The sequence below is a fragment of the Cryptomeria japonica genome, unplaced genomic scaffold, assembly GCF_030272615.1.
Source record: "Cryptomeria japonica unplaced genomic scaffold, Sugi_1.0 HiC_scaffold_34, whole genome shotgun sequence".
Taxonomy (NCBI): domain Eukaryota; kingdom Viridiplantae; phylum Streptophyta; class Pinopsida; order Cupressales; family Cupressaceae; genus Cryptomeria; species Cryptomeria japonica.
In genome coordinates this window covers 743850-757500 of record NW_026728856.1, presented here as the reverse complement: position 1 = coordinate 757500, position 13651 = coordinate 743850, and the positions used below count along the sequence as shown (strand labels likewise).

General features: G+C 58.6%; 1 non-coding gene across 1 annotated transcript; it reads right to left on the bottom strand.

Annotated features, from left to right (window-relative positions):
• Positions 1-5846: 5846 nt before the first annotated feature.
• On the bottom strand, positions 5847-5965 carry LOC131861910 (5S ribosomal RNA). The gene has a single exon (XR_009360940.1). It is a non-coding gene; the product is annotated as a 5S ribosomal RNA (ribosomal RNA).
• Positions 5966-13651: the final 7686 nt, after the last annotated feature.

Here is a 13651-nt window from a genome sequence, read left to right as displayed (position 1 = left end):
CCCCGTCGAGGTGCACACCCTCCCTCGCGAAGTGCGCCCCGTTCGCCAAGTGTGAGCCCTGCCCGGGTGCGCGCACCTTGCTAGGGCGTCGGGTGTGCACCCGGCCCGGCCTACGTGCGTGCACCTGGACGGGGCGTCGTGTGCGTGCAGTGTCCCGTCTGCAACGCGGTGCCCACACACCACCTCGGGCGCAACGACCTGCGCTCACATGTGGGCCGAGTGCACCTTGGTGCATGTTCGGGGCGCCTCGGGTGCACGCTCGATCTTGCCCCGGTGCACCAAGGCGCTCGGTTTGCCCCGGGTGCGCACTTGGTGCAAGGTGGGCACCCAAAATAGGGATCAAGCACCAAAACACAAGTTTCGGGATGCAAAATGGGACCCAAGGACCACAAATGCGTTCCAAGACCCATGATGGGTCCACGAGAACAAAAATGTGTTCCGAGACTTAATAAACAAATATTGGGTTTTAGGAGAAGAAACATGCTCTGATGCCCAAAACGAGAATCGACCCCGAAAAGGCCACAGGCCAAAAGTGGGATGCGAGACAAAAAAAAATGGGACCCGAGGACCAAAATTGGGTTCCCAGGTCGAAGACAGGGCAACCGGACAAGAAACGACCTCTAAGGCTCGAAATGAGTCCCGACGACTAAAACTTGACAAGAAGCACCCATCAGGCACCCAACTCGACACCCATGGGATGCCGACCCACCCGGGCTTCCACCTAGCACACCTTGGCACCCACCCACCCTCGCACCCAACCTCGCACCCAACTTAGCACCTTTGAACCCACATTGGCACTCACCCTGACCCTGGCACCTTGGAACCCACATTGGCACTCACCTTGACCCTGGCACCCACCTTTGCACTCACCTTGGGACCCACCCTGGCTCCCACCTCGGCACCCACCCAGACACCCACCTTGGTTCCTTGGCACCCACCTTGGATCCTTGGCACCCACCCCGACACCCACCTTGGCACGCAACTTGGCTACTTGCCACCCACCTTGGCTCCTTGACGCCCACCCCGACAACCACCCCGTGACCTACCCTGGCTAGGGTTGGTGCACACCCACCCTGGTGCCCACCTTGGCACCCACCCCATGACCCACCTTGGCACGCACCTTAGTACCCACCCCGTTACCCACCCTAGGACCCACCCCGTGACCCACCTTGGCCAGGGTGGGTGCCTTGGTGCGCACAACTTGCCTGGGCTGCACACCAGGGCGGGCTCAAGATGGCACCCGCGTTCCGTTTTTTTCACTATCTTTCAAAACGGAAATTTTAAAATCTCGTTTTTTTTTTTTTTTTGCCTTTTCTGGAAATTAGTGAAGGCAGCGCATCAAAGGTGCGCAATGCTGGTGCGAACCCGGGAGCGCTCCGATGTGTGCTCCAAGGTGCGGCGTGCACGAAGTCCGAGCCCGGCTTGCCCCGGGTGCGCACCTCGCGTGCACCTTCGCCGGGGTGAGCACCTTGGCTGGGTTGCGCGCCCTGGTGCGCACCAAGGAGCGCTCTGAAGTGTGCTCCAAGGTGCGGCGTGCACGAAGTCGGAGCTCGGTTTGCCCCGGGTGTGCACCTCGGGTGCGCACCTCGCGTGCACCTTCGCTGCGGTGGGCACCTTGGCTGGGTTGCGCGCCTTGGTGGGCACCATGCAGTGCACGAAGTCGGAGCCCGGTTTGCCCCGGGCGCGCACCTCCGCCAGGGTGGGCACCTTGGTGCGCACAACTTGCCTGGGCTGCGCACCAGGAAGGGCTCAAGATGGCACCCGCGTTCCGTTTTTTTCACTATCTTTCAGAACGGAAATTTTAAAATATCGTTTTTTTTTGCCTTTTCTGGAAATTAGTGAAGGCAGCGCATCAAAGGTGCGCAACGCTGGTGCGAACCTGGGAGCGCTCCGATGTGTGCTCCAAGGTGCGGCGTGCACGAAGTCGGAGCCCGGTTTGCCCCGGGTGCGCCCTGGTGGGCACCATGGTGCGCACCAAGGAGCGCTCCGAAGTGTGCTCCAAGGTGCGGCCTGCACGAAGTCGGAGCCCGGTTTGCCCCGGGCGTGCACCGCGGGTGGGCACCTTGGTGCGCATGCCTTGCCTGGGCTGCGCACCAGGGCGGGCTCAAGATGGCACCCGCGTTCCGTTTTTTTCACTATCTTTCAAAACGGAAATTTTAAAATCTCATTTTTTTTTGCCTTTTCTGGAAATTAGTGAAGGCAGCGCATCAAAGGTGCGCACCTCGCTGCCCACCACGGTGCGCAACGCCGGTGGGCACCCGGGAGTGCTTCGAAGTGTGCTCCAAGGTGCTGCGTGCACGTTGTCGGAGCCCGGTTTGCCCCGGGTGCGCACCTCGCGTGCACCTTCGTCGGGGTGGGCACCTTGGCTGGGTTTGCCCCGGCTGCGCTCCGAAGCGGGGTTATTGGAGCGCCGCCTCTTTTTTTGTCGGAGCGTTTGGTGGGGTTTCTCGCATTGGCTCTTCCCAGGCCCGGTTGCCACCCTGGCGCGCACGAAGTCGGAAGTAGGGTTAATTGCCCGGGTGCGCACCTTTGCCAGGGTGGGCACCTTACCTGGGCTGTGCACCAGGGCGGGCTCAAGATGGCACCCGCGTTCCGTTTTTTTCACTATCTTTCAAAACGGAAATTTTAAAATCTCCTCTTTTTTTTGCCTTTTCTGGAAATTAGTGAAGGCAGCGCATCAAAGGTGCGCACCTCGCTGCCCACCTTGGTGTGCTCTGAGGTGCGCACCCGGGAGCGCTACGAAGTGTGCTCCAAGGTGCGGCGTGCACGTTGTCGGAGCCCGGTTTGCCCCGGGTGCGCACCTCGCCTGCACCTTGGCCGGGGTGGGCACCCTGGCTGGGTTTGCCCAGGGTGCGCTCCGAAGCGGGGTTACTGGAGCGCCCCCTCTTTTTTTGTCAGAGCGTTTGGTGGGGTTTCTCGCATTGGCTCTTCCCAGGCCCGGTTGTTGGGTGCGCTCCCACCCTGGCGCGCGCGAAGTTGGAAGTTGGGTTAATTGCCCGGGCGCGCACCTTCGCCAGGGTGGGCACCTTGGTGCGCACACCTTGGCTGGGCTGCGCACCAGGGCGGGCTCAAGATGGCACCAGCATTCCCTTTTTCTCACTATCTTTCAAAACGGAAATTTTAAAATCTCGTTTTTTTTTGCCTTTTATGGAAATTAGTGAAGGCATCGCATCAAAGGTGCGCACCTCGCTGCCCACCTTGGTGTGCTCCGAGGTGCCCACCACGGTGCGCTCCGAGGTGCCCACCACGGTGCGCAACGCCGGTGCGAACCCGGGAGCGCCCCGATGTGTGCTCCAAGGTGCGGCGTGCACGAAGCCGGACCCCGGTTTGCCCCGGGTGCGCACCTCGCGTGCACCTTGGTGCGCACACCTTGGCTGGGTTGCGCGGCCTGGTGGGCACCATGGTGCGCACCAAGGAGCGCTCCGAAGTGTGCTCCAAGGTGCGGCGTGCACGAAGTCCTAGCCCGGTTTGCCCCGGGTGCGCACCTTCGCCGCGGTGGGCACCATGGCGTGCACGAAGTCGGAGCCCGGTTTGCCCCGGGTGCGCACCTCGCGTGCACCTTCGCCGGGGTGGGCACCTCGGCTGGGTTGCGCGCCCTGGTGCGCACCAAGGAGCGCTCCGAAGTGTGCTCCAAGGTGCGGCGTGCACGAAGTCGGAGCCCGGTTTGCCCCGGGTGCGCACCTTCGCCGCGGTGGGCACCCTGGTGCGCACCATGGCGTGCACGAAGTCGGAGCCCGGTTTGCCCCGGGTGCGCACCTCGCGTGCACCTTCGGCGGGGTTGCGCGCCCTGGTGCGCACCAAGGAGCGCTCCGAAGTGTGCTCCAAGGTGCGGCGTGCACGAAGTCGGAGCCCGGTTTGCCCCGGGTGCGCACCTCGCGTGCACCTTCGGCGGGGTTGCGCGCCCTGGTGGGCACCATGGTGCGCACCAAGGAGCGCTCCGAAGTGTGCTCCAAGGTGCGGCGTGCACGAAGTCGGAGCCCGGTTTGCCCCGGGTGCGCACCTCGCGTGCACCTTCGCCGCGGTGGGCACCATGGCGTGCACGAAGTCGGAGCCCGGTTTGCCCCGGGTGCGCACCTCGCGTGCACCTTCGCCGGGGTGGGCACCTCGGCTGGGTTGCGCGCCCTGGTGCGCACCAAGGAGCGCTCCGAAGTGTGCTCCAAGGTGCGGCGTGCACGAAGTCGGAGCCCGGTTTGCCCCGGGTGCGCACCTCGCGTGCACCTTCGCCGCGGTGGGCACCATGGCGTGCACGAAGTCGGAGCCCGGTTTGCCCCGGGTGCGCACCCCGCGTGCACCTTCGCCGGGGTGGGCACCTCGGCTGGGTTGCGCGCCCTGGTGCGCACCAAGGAGCGCTCCGAAGTGTGCTCCAAGGTGCGGCGTGCACGAAGTCGGAGCCCGGTTTGCCCCGGGTGCGCACCTCGCGTGCACCTTCGCCGCGGTGGGCACCTTGGCTGGGTTGGGCACCATTGAGCGCTCCGAAGTGTGCTCCAAGGTGCGCACCATGGCCCTCCAAGGTGCGCAGCATGGCGTGCACGAAGTCGGAGCCCGGTTTGCCCCGGGTGCGCACCTCGCGTGCACCTTCGCCAGGGTGGGCACCTCGGTGCGCACACCTTCTCAATGTTTTCTTGCCTTTTCTGGAAATTGGTGAAGGCAGCGCATCAAAGGTGCGCACCTCGGTGTGCTCCGAGGTGCGAACCCGAGAGCGCTCCGAGGTGCCCACGAAGTCGAAAGTCGGGTTAATTGCATTGTTTTCCCCGGGTGCGCTCCGAGGTGCGCAACATCGGTGCGCACCAAGGAGGGCTCCGAAGTGTGCTCCAAGGTGCGCACGATTCGGAGCTCGGTTTGCCCGGGGTGCGCACACCTTGGCTGGGTTGCGCACCCTTTGTGCGCTCCAAGGTGCGCACGAAGTCGGAGCTCGGTTTGCCCCGGGTGCGCACCTTCGCCAGGGTGCGCACCTTGATGCGCACGCCTTGGCTGGGCTGCGCACCTTGGTGGGCGCCATGGTGCGCACCTTTCGTGCGCTCCAAGGTGCGCACGAAGTCGGAGCTTGGTTTGCCCCGGGTGCGCACCTTGGTGGGCGCCATGGTGCACTCCGAGGTGCCCAAGATTGGTGCGCACCAAGGAGCGCTCCGAAGTGCGCTCCAAGGTGCGCAGGTGCGCGCGAAGTCGAAAGTTGGGTTAATTGTCCGGTTTGCCTCGGGTGCGCACCTTGCGTGCACCTTCGCCAGGGTGGGCGCCTTGGTGCGCACACCTTGGCTGGGCTGCGCACCCGGGCGCGCACACCTTGGCACCCGCGTTTCCTTCATTTTAAATTTTTTTTTTTTACAATCTCTCAAGTGGGAAATTCTATAATCTCAACTTTTTTTGCCTTTTCAGGAAACTTTTGAATGGAGCGCATCATTGGTGCGCTCCGAAGTGTGCTCCAAGGTGCGCACCTCTGGTGTGCTCCAAAGCTCTCTCCAGCTGCGTGCACCTGCCCCGGCCGCGCACCCGGCCCCGCCCAGCTTCGCTCACCTGTCCCGGGCGTCTGGTGCGGAACCTTAGAGTAAGAAACATCACCGTGCACCTTGGCCAACGTGCGCGACTCGACCGAGCGCGCACTGGCCGAGGTGCACACCGATTTCACCTGGGTGCGCGCGCAGCACCTCGGGCGCACCGGGGTGCGCGCACAACGCCCGGGTTGCACCGTGGCCTGTGTGCTCGGGGCGCCTCGGGTGCGCGCTCGGTGTCGCCCCCGCGCGCGCGGTAGTGCGGGCAGCGCACCCCGGCCCGGCCCGGCCCCGACGAGAACGCAAACGGGCAAAAGGTTTATTCAAATAGCATTGCGACGCCCGGCGAAAAACTAAAAAAGGGTGCAACACCGGGACTTCCCGGGAGGTCACCCATCCCAGTACTACTCCGGCCCAAGCGCGCTTAACTGCGGAGTTCTGATGGGATCCGGTGCACTAACGCTGGTATGATCGCACCCGTTATGAGCTTGTCGCAGTGTGTACTTAGCAAACCGCGACCCACGTGCGAATCCACCCCGGCCACCCACCCCCGTCGAGGTGCACACCCTCCCTCGCGAAGTGCGCCCCGTTCGCCAAGTGTGAGCCCTGCCCGGGTGCGCGCACCTTGCTAGGGCGTCGGGTGTGCACCCGGCCCGGCCTACGTGCGTGCACCTGGACGGGGCGTCGTGTGCGTGCAGTGTCCCGTCTGCAACGCGGTGCCCACACACCACCTCGGGCGCAACGACCTGCGCTCACATGTGGGCCGAGTGCACCTTGGTGCATGTTCGGGGCGCCTCGGGTGCACGCTCGATCTTGCCCCGGTGCACCAAGGCGCTCGGTTTGCCCCGGGTGCGCACTTGGTGCAAGGTGGGCACCCAAAATAGGGATCAAGCACCAAAACACAAGTTTCGGGATGCAAAATGGGACCCAAGGACCACAAATGCGTTCCAAGACCCATGATGGGTCCACGAGAACAAAAATGTGTTCCGAGACTTAATAAACAAATATTGGGTTTTAGGAGAAGAAACATGCTCTGATGCCCAAAACGAGAATCGACCCCGAAAAGGCCACAGGCCAAAAGTGGGATGCGAGACAAAAAAAAATGGGACCCGAGGACCAAAATTGGGTTCCCAGGTCGAAGACAGGGCAACCGGACAAGAAACGACCTCTAAGGCTCGAAATGAGTCCCGACGACTAAAACTTGACAAGAAGCACCCATCAGGCACCCAACTCGACACCCATGGGATGCCGACCCACCCGGGCTTCCACCTAGCACACCTTGGCACCCACCCACCCTCGCACCCAACCTCGCACCCAACTTAGCACCTTTGAACCCACATTGGCACTCACCCTGACCCTGGCACCTTGGAACCCACATTGGCACTCACCTTGACCCTGGCACCCACCTTTGCACTCACCTTGGGACCCACCCTGGCTCCCACCTCGGCACCCACCCAGACACCCACCTTGGTTCCTTGGCACCCACCTTGGATCCTTGGCACCCACCCCGACACCCACCTTGGCACGCAACTTGGCTACTTGCCACCCACCTTGGCTCCTTGACGCCCACCCCGACAACCACCCCGTGACCTACCCTGGCTAGGGTTGGTGCACACCCACCCTGGTGCCCACCTTGGCACCCACCCCATGACCCACCTTGGCACGCACCTTAGTACCCACCCCGTTACCCACCCTAGGACCCACCCCGTGACCCACCTTGGCCAGGGTGGGTGCACCCACCCTGGTGCCCACCTTGGCACCCACCCATCCTAGCACCCAGCCTGTGACCGGGCTTGGAACCCAACCTTGCACCCGTCTTGGCCAGTGTGGGTGCGCACCCATCCTGGCACCCACGTTGTGACACACCCTTTAACCCACGCACCCTAGCAGCCACGTTGGCACCCACCTTGGAACACAACCTAGCAACTTGGCACCCACCCCGTGACCCACCTTGGCATCCACCATAGCAGTCGCCCACTTGGCACCCACCTTGGAACCCAAGTTGGCACCCACCTCGGCACCCACCTTGACACTTGTGGACCCACCTTGCCACTCACCCTAGCATCGACCCATCCTAGCACCCACCCTGGCACCTTTGCACCCTAGCACTCACCCATCCTAGCACCTAACCTGTGACCCACCTTGACACTCACCCTCGCACCCACCTTGGAACCCAACCTAGCACCCACCCACCCTGACACCAACCCTAGCACCTACCCACCCTTGCACCCACCCTGTGACCCATCTTGGCACCCACCCATCCTACCACTCAACCTATCACCCACCTTCTCACCCACCTTGGCATCCACCTTAGCACCCACCCACACTGGCACCTTGGCACCCACCTCGGGCAAGGTGGGTGCACACCCACCCTGACACCCAATTTAGAACCAACCGAGCATGTTACCCACCTTGGCACCCACATTGCAGCCCACCCTAGTACCCACCCTATGACCCACATTGGCATCCACACCCTAGCACCCAGGCACCTCGACACCCGCCTTGACACGCACCCTAGCACTAAACCTGTGACCCACCTTGGAACTCACCCTAGAACCCACCCACCCTGTGAACCACCTTGGCATCCACCTTAGCACCCACCCACCTTGGCACCCACTCTAGCACTCACCCATCCTAACACCCAACTTGTTACCCACCTTGGCACCCGCCCTCGCGTCCACCTTGAAACCCACCCTAGCACCCACCCACGCAGGAGCCCACCTTGGCACCCAACCTAACACCCACGCATCCTGGCACCCAACTTGTGACCCACCTTGGAACCCACCCTAGTACCCACCTTTGAACCCACTATATCACCAACCCACCTTGGCACCCACCCTATGACCCTCTTTGGAATCCACCCTAGCACGCACCCACCCTGGCACCCACCATGGAGCGCACCCTAGCACCCACCCACCTCGGCACGCACCTCAACACCCACCTTGGTGTGCGCACTGCGCCAACCTCTCAAAGACCCTATGTGGTGCGCTCCAAAGTGTACACCTTTGGTGCGCTCCAAGGTGCGCACCTTTGGTGCACACCGAGGTGCACACCAAAGTGTGCACCGAGGTGAGCACCAAAGTGCACTCCAAGGTGCACACCAAGGCGTGCACCTTTGGTGCGGTCAATGCAAACGAATTCGGAAGTTGGGGTCGATGTCCTAATCGCTGCTGCAGACTACACGTATGAGAATCGGACAAATAGCTTTATATAGGGGAGGTGTTGCGTTTGATGGGTCGACTCCCCTGGTTGTGTGCACTGCACCAACTTCAAAGACCCTGTCTTGTTTAAGAAGTCAAAAGTTGGGGTGGATGTCCTAATCATTGCTGCAGTCTACGCATGTATGAGAATCAGACAAATAGCTTATATAGGGGAGGTGTTGCATTCGGTGGGTTGACTCCCCTGGTTGTGCGCACTGCGCCAACCTCAAAGACCCCGCATAGCAGAAGAAGTCGGAAGTCGGATTTTGGTGAGCACCAAGGCGTGCACCTTTGGTGCGGTCAACGCAGACGAATTCAGAAGTTGGGGTGGATGTCCTAATCGTTGTTGCAGGCTACACATGTATGAGAATCAGACAAATAGCTTATATAGGGGAGGTGTTGGGTTTGATGGGTCAACTCCCTTGGTTGTGCGCATTACGCCAACCTCAAAGACCTTGTTTTCGTTAAGAAGTCAAAAGTTGGGGTCAATGTCCTAATGGCTCCTGTAGGCTACACATGTATGAGAATCGGACAAATAGCTTATATAGGGGAGGTGTTGGGTTTGATGGGTCGACTCCCCTGGTTGTGCGCATTACGTCAACCTCAAAGACCTTGTTTTCGTTAAGAAGTCAAAAGTTGGGGTCGATGTCCTAATTGCTCCTGTAGACTACACATGTATGAGAATCAGACAAATAGCTTATATAGGGGAGGTGTTGGGTTTGATGGGTTGACTCCCCTAGTTGTTCGCATTACACCAACCTCAAAGACCTTGTTTTCGTTTAGAAGCCGAAAGTTGGGGTCGATGTCCTAATTGCTCCTGCAGGCTACGCATGTATGAGAATCAGACAAATAGCTTATATAGGGGAGGTGTTGGGTTTGATGGGTCGACTCCCCTGGTTGTGCGCATTGCGCCAACCTCAAAGACCCTGCATTGCGGATGAAGTCGAAAGTCAGAGTTTGGTGTGCTACAAGGTGTGGTCGAAGGTGCTCACCTAGGTGTGCACCTTTGGAGCGCAGGAAAAGTGCCCTCCAAAAGTGCGCACCTTTGGAGTGCACAAAAGTGCCCTCCAAAAGTGCGCACCTTTGGAGCGCACAAAAGTGCCCTCCAAAAAGTGCCCTCCAAAAGTGCGCACCTTTGGAGCGCACAAAAGTGCCCTCCAAAAAGTGCCCTCCAAAAGTGCGCACCTTTGGAGTGCAGAAAAGTGCCCTCCAAAAAGTGCCCTCCAAAAGTGTGCACCTTTGGAGTGCACAAAAGTGCCCTCCAAAAGTGCGCACCTTTGGAGCGCAGAAAAGTGCCCTCCAAAAAGTGCCCTCCAAAAGTGCGCACCTTTGGAGCGCAGAAAAGTGCCCTCCAAAAAGTGCCCTCCAAAAGTGCGCACCTTTGGAGCGCAGAAAAGTGCCCTCCAAAAGTGCGCACCTTTGGAGCGCAGAAAAGTGCCCTCCAAAAAGTGCCCTCCAAAAGTGCGCACCTTTGGAGCGCACAAAAGTGCCCTCCAAAAAGTGCCCTCCAAAAGTGCGCACCTTTGGAGCGCACAAAAGTGCCCTCCAAAAGTGCGCACCTTTGGAGCGCACAAAAGTGCCCTCCAAAAGTGCGCACTTTTGGTGCGCACCAAGGCGCTGGTTCGGTCGTTGCAGGCGAGTTCGGAAGTTGGGGTCGATGTCCTGAGCGGAGGTGCAAACTACACAGGTGTCGGAATCGGACAAATAGCTTATATAGGGGAGGTGTATGCTTCGATGGGTCGACTCCCCAGGTTGAGCGCACCGCGCCAACCTCAAAGACCCTACGGTATGGATGAAGTCGGAAGTTGGGTCCGATGACCGATTCGATTAGTAGGTATGCTCATGAGGTCGGAATTTGGGTCCGATGACCTGCCATGTGCAGGAAGGCGAATGTTGGCACTGTGCGTTGCAAGGTGCACACCAAGGTGCTGGTGCGGTCTTTTTAGTCGAGTTCGGAAGTTGGGGTCGATGTCCTGATCGGAGGTGCAAGCTACACAGGTGTGGGAATCGGACAAATAGCTTATGTAAGGGGCTGCTGTCTCAGGGAGATCAGTAGGCTTCTGGGGTTGTAAGTCCCTTGTTATTCTCAGCAGGTGGAAGTTGTGGTGATTGACAAAAGGTTAATGCCAAGCTACAGTTTTGTGAGAATTGGACGAAAAACTTATATATGGGGGTCGGTTGAAAGAATAGCCGAGTGCCAGGAGTGCACCAAGGTGGTCTGTGGTAGACACCTCCTCCTAGGGGTGAAGAAGAGTAACCCTGCCCTCTAGTCTCAGGGAGATAGAGGTCCTACATGGACATTAGGGGTGAAGTAGAGTAACCCCGCCTTATCATTGGATGGTGAGGTTTACTGGTGGATGCATTCTCATGGTCCCTATCTCAGTGAAGCGGAGTAACTGAGCCAATGTTGGGGATGACTCCCGGGGAGTTGTCTATGACCCGAGGACTAGGGAAGTGGAGTACCTAGGCTCTTGCGAGAAGGATGATTGTGCAATGGATTGTCCCGGTTGGGGAAATGGAGTACCCAAGATCTTGTAAGGGGGATGGCCGTGCAATGGGCTATCTATATCGGAATGTTGGAGCTTGAGAGTTGGACAAGCTATGAGGGTTGAGTTGCAGAGCTGGAAGTCCATGTGTCTTGTGGAACAAGTGGGGTGATGTGCCGGGCACGCACCTAGGTTACCTAAAGTGGGATTTGCATAGAGGTCCGGGATCTCAAGGCCCTAGAGTGGGGGTCAAATGTGGCAGTAGGGACTGGGTTCCGAAAGTGTGCTCATGTGGAGCCGAGCCATGAGGCGAGTCCAAGAGGGTGACAAAGATGGATGAGTTGCATGACCGAAAAGTGGACATGGTCCATAGGCGAGTTGTTCTGGGAGCACAGCCGAGTTGAAGGAGAGTTCAGCGACCAAGGATATTGGATTGGATCATGGAGCGAAGAGCTTGGTGCCCAAGTAGGAGTGCAAGGTGTTTTGTCAGTCTGAGAGGCTTAGACTAAGTGTTTGCATGGAGCTGGTTATTGTGCATGGGATGTACAAAGAACTGGGTTCACCAGTGAAGCCATGTAGGCATAGGCCAGGGGCCCGAAGCAGTGTGACTTGGAGTCCTTGTTCAGGAAGGAGTTCTGAGTTGTGTACTGGGTAAGCCGTCACGGGCTCGAGAGAGAGTCAGTGGTGTGCCAGGTTGAGTTCCGAAGGAGACAGGGTCTTCGTGGATCAGGAGTCTATATGTGAAGCTATCGCCAGGGGCGAGGTGCAGTGGTATCTGTGTTGGTGTTTCAAGAGTGGACGTTGATCTAGGGGCAGGAACTTGTAATCGAATGCTTGGGAAGTATTCAGGATAGTGACCAGCGACAGAGTTGGAATTGTTTGTAGATCGAGCCAGGGGCCGTCTCTTCATAACAATAAAGCTACCTATTGCCCCAGTGTTGTGTTCATTGTGTGGAGATGGACAAACAGGAAGCTAGCTCAGGGAGTCTAGTCATCCCATGAGATATGTTTGGTGCTTGAGGGTTCAGAGGAGCTGAGGGAGGCCAACATGGGGTGCCAGTGCTGTGGGAGTACTGGGCATGCTCAGGGAGTGTGCAAAGTTGGAGCTGGAGGACTTAAGGAGTTCCGGATGGGTCAGTGTTAGTAGTCAGGGTCTTATGGGGGACTCAAGAAGGCGAAGACATCGAGGAGACCTGTAAGCTTGTACCAGGGGTGCAAGGATGGTGCAACAAGACAGTGCTAGAGTAGAGTCGGGGACTTGAAGGGAGTGCTAGAAGCATCAGGATGAAGGAAACCCGTGAGAGGGTTGGCATGCACTTCTATTCCGCATGGGTGTGTGTAAATGTGGTCAGGTGGTGGACACTTGAAAAGGGTATGGCGTAGTCTGGAAACAAGAAAGGACTTGTCCGCAATGGAAGTCGTGAGTAAGGTTTGCCAGTGCCGCATGAGGTTTGACCTCCTTTGGAAGGAAAAAGCTTGTTTGGGCAGCAGGCCGGTCTAGCCCCGTGACAGTTGGTATCAGAGCATAAAAATTGGCAGGGCCAGTTAGATGAGCTGAGGTAGCTGGGCTATCAAGTGGTCAGAGGAAGACTGCGAAGGCGGATTGTGGTTTGCAGTGTCGAGGACAGGTAGACCAGGGTGGCTAGCAGGGCGTGGTCACTAAAAATGTGAGGCCAATCCAGGTAGGGATAAGGATGGTGAAGTCCGTGGCCAAGTTCCATGAGTGGTAGTCAGCTGGTTGGAGTTTGTGCCTGGGGCCGAGTTCCATCGGGAAGGGACTATGCTAGTGGAGCGACAAGGGATCAGGAGTGGATCTCTTGGTTGGAAAAATCTTGCACGGGAAGTGCCTTAGTAGTTCGAGTGGAGCGAAGTAGGCAAGGTGTGAGTCGGTATTGAACTGGGTTCAGTGCTGGAAGCAGTCGGCAGGGCCGCAAGATTTGATATGGCAGTGTCCAAGGGCAGTGGCATTTAAGACCAGTCAAAGGAGGTAGGAGCTGCGAGGAGCAGTGTGGTGTAGGGTCTTGTCAAGGACGGATCCGAGGTGAAATCGATGGAGCTGTAAGGTACAGTGTGGTGTAGGATCTTGTCAAGGACGGGTTCGAGGTGTAACAATTTGGGCTGTGGATGGCGTAAGGTCATTCCCAGTGTGGTGTAGGGTTGTGTCCAGGACATGATCCGAGGTGCAAATTGGGTGGCGAAGCAGGTCCGATGGTGGAAAGCCAGTGAGGGGCCAAGTCACAAAGGAAGTCAAGGGAAAGAGGCAGTACCTTGCCCACATTGGATGTGGTTTGCAAAGGCATCGGGCACAAGAGGTTGGCTAGCTTACAAATGTTGATGGCTTCTTTGGGTTGCAGCACCGAGGGCGCAGGGCGTTCCGTGGACAGTGCGTCAGTCAGACAAAGTGGCACAATGGATGGAAGTGAGTTCACTGAATGTGTAGGATGTAATGCAAGAGTTGGGTGTCTTTAGGGAAGTGCAC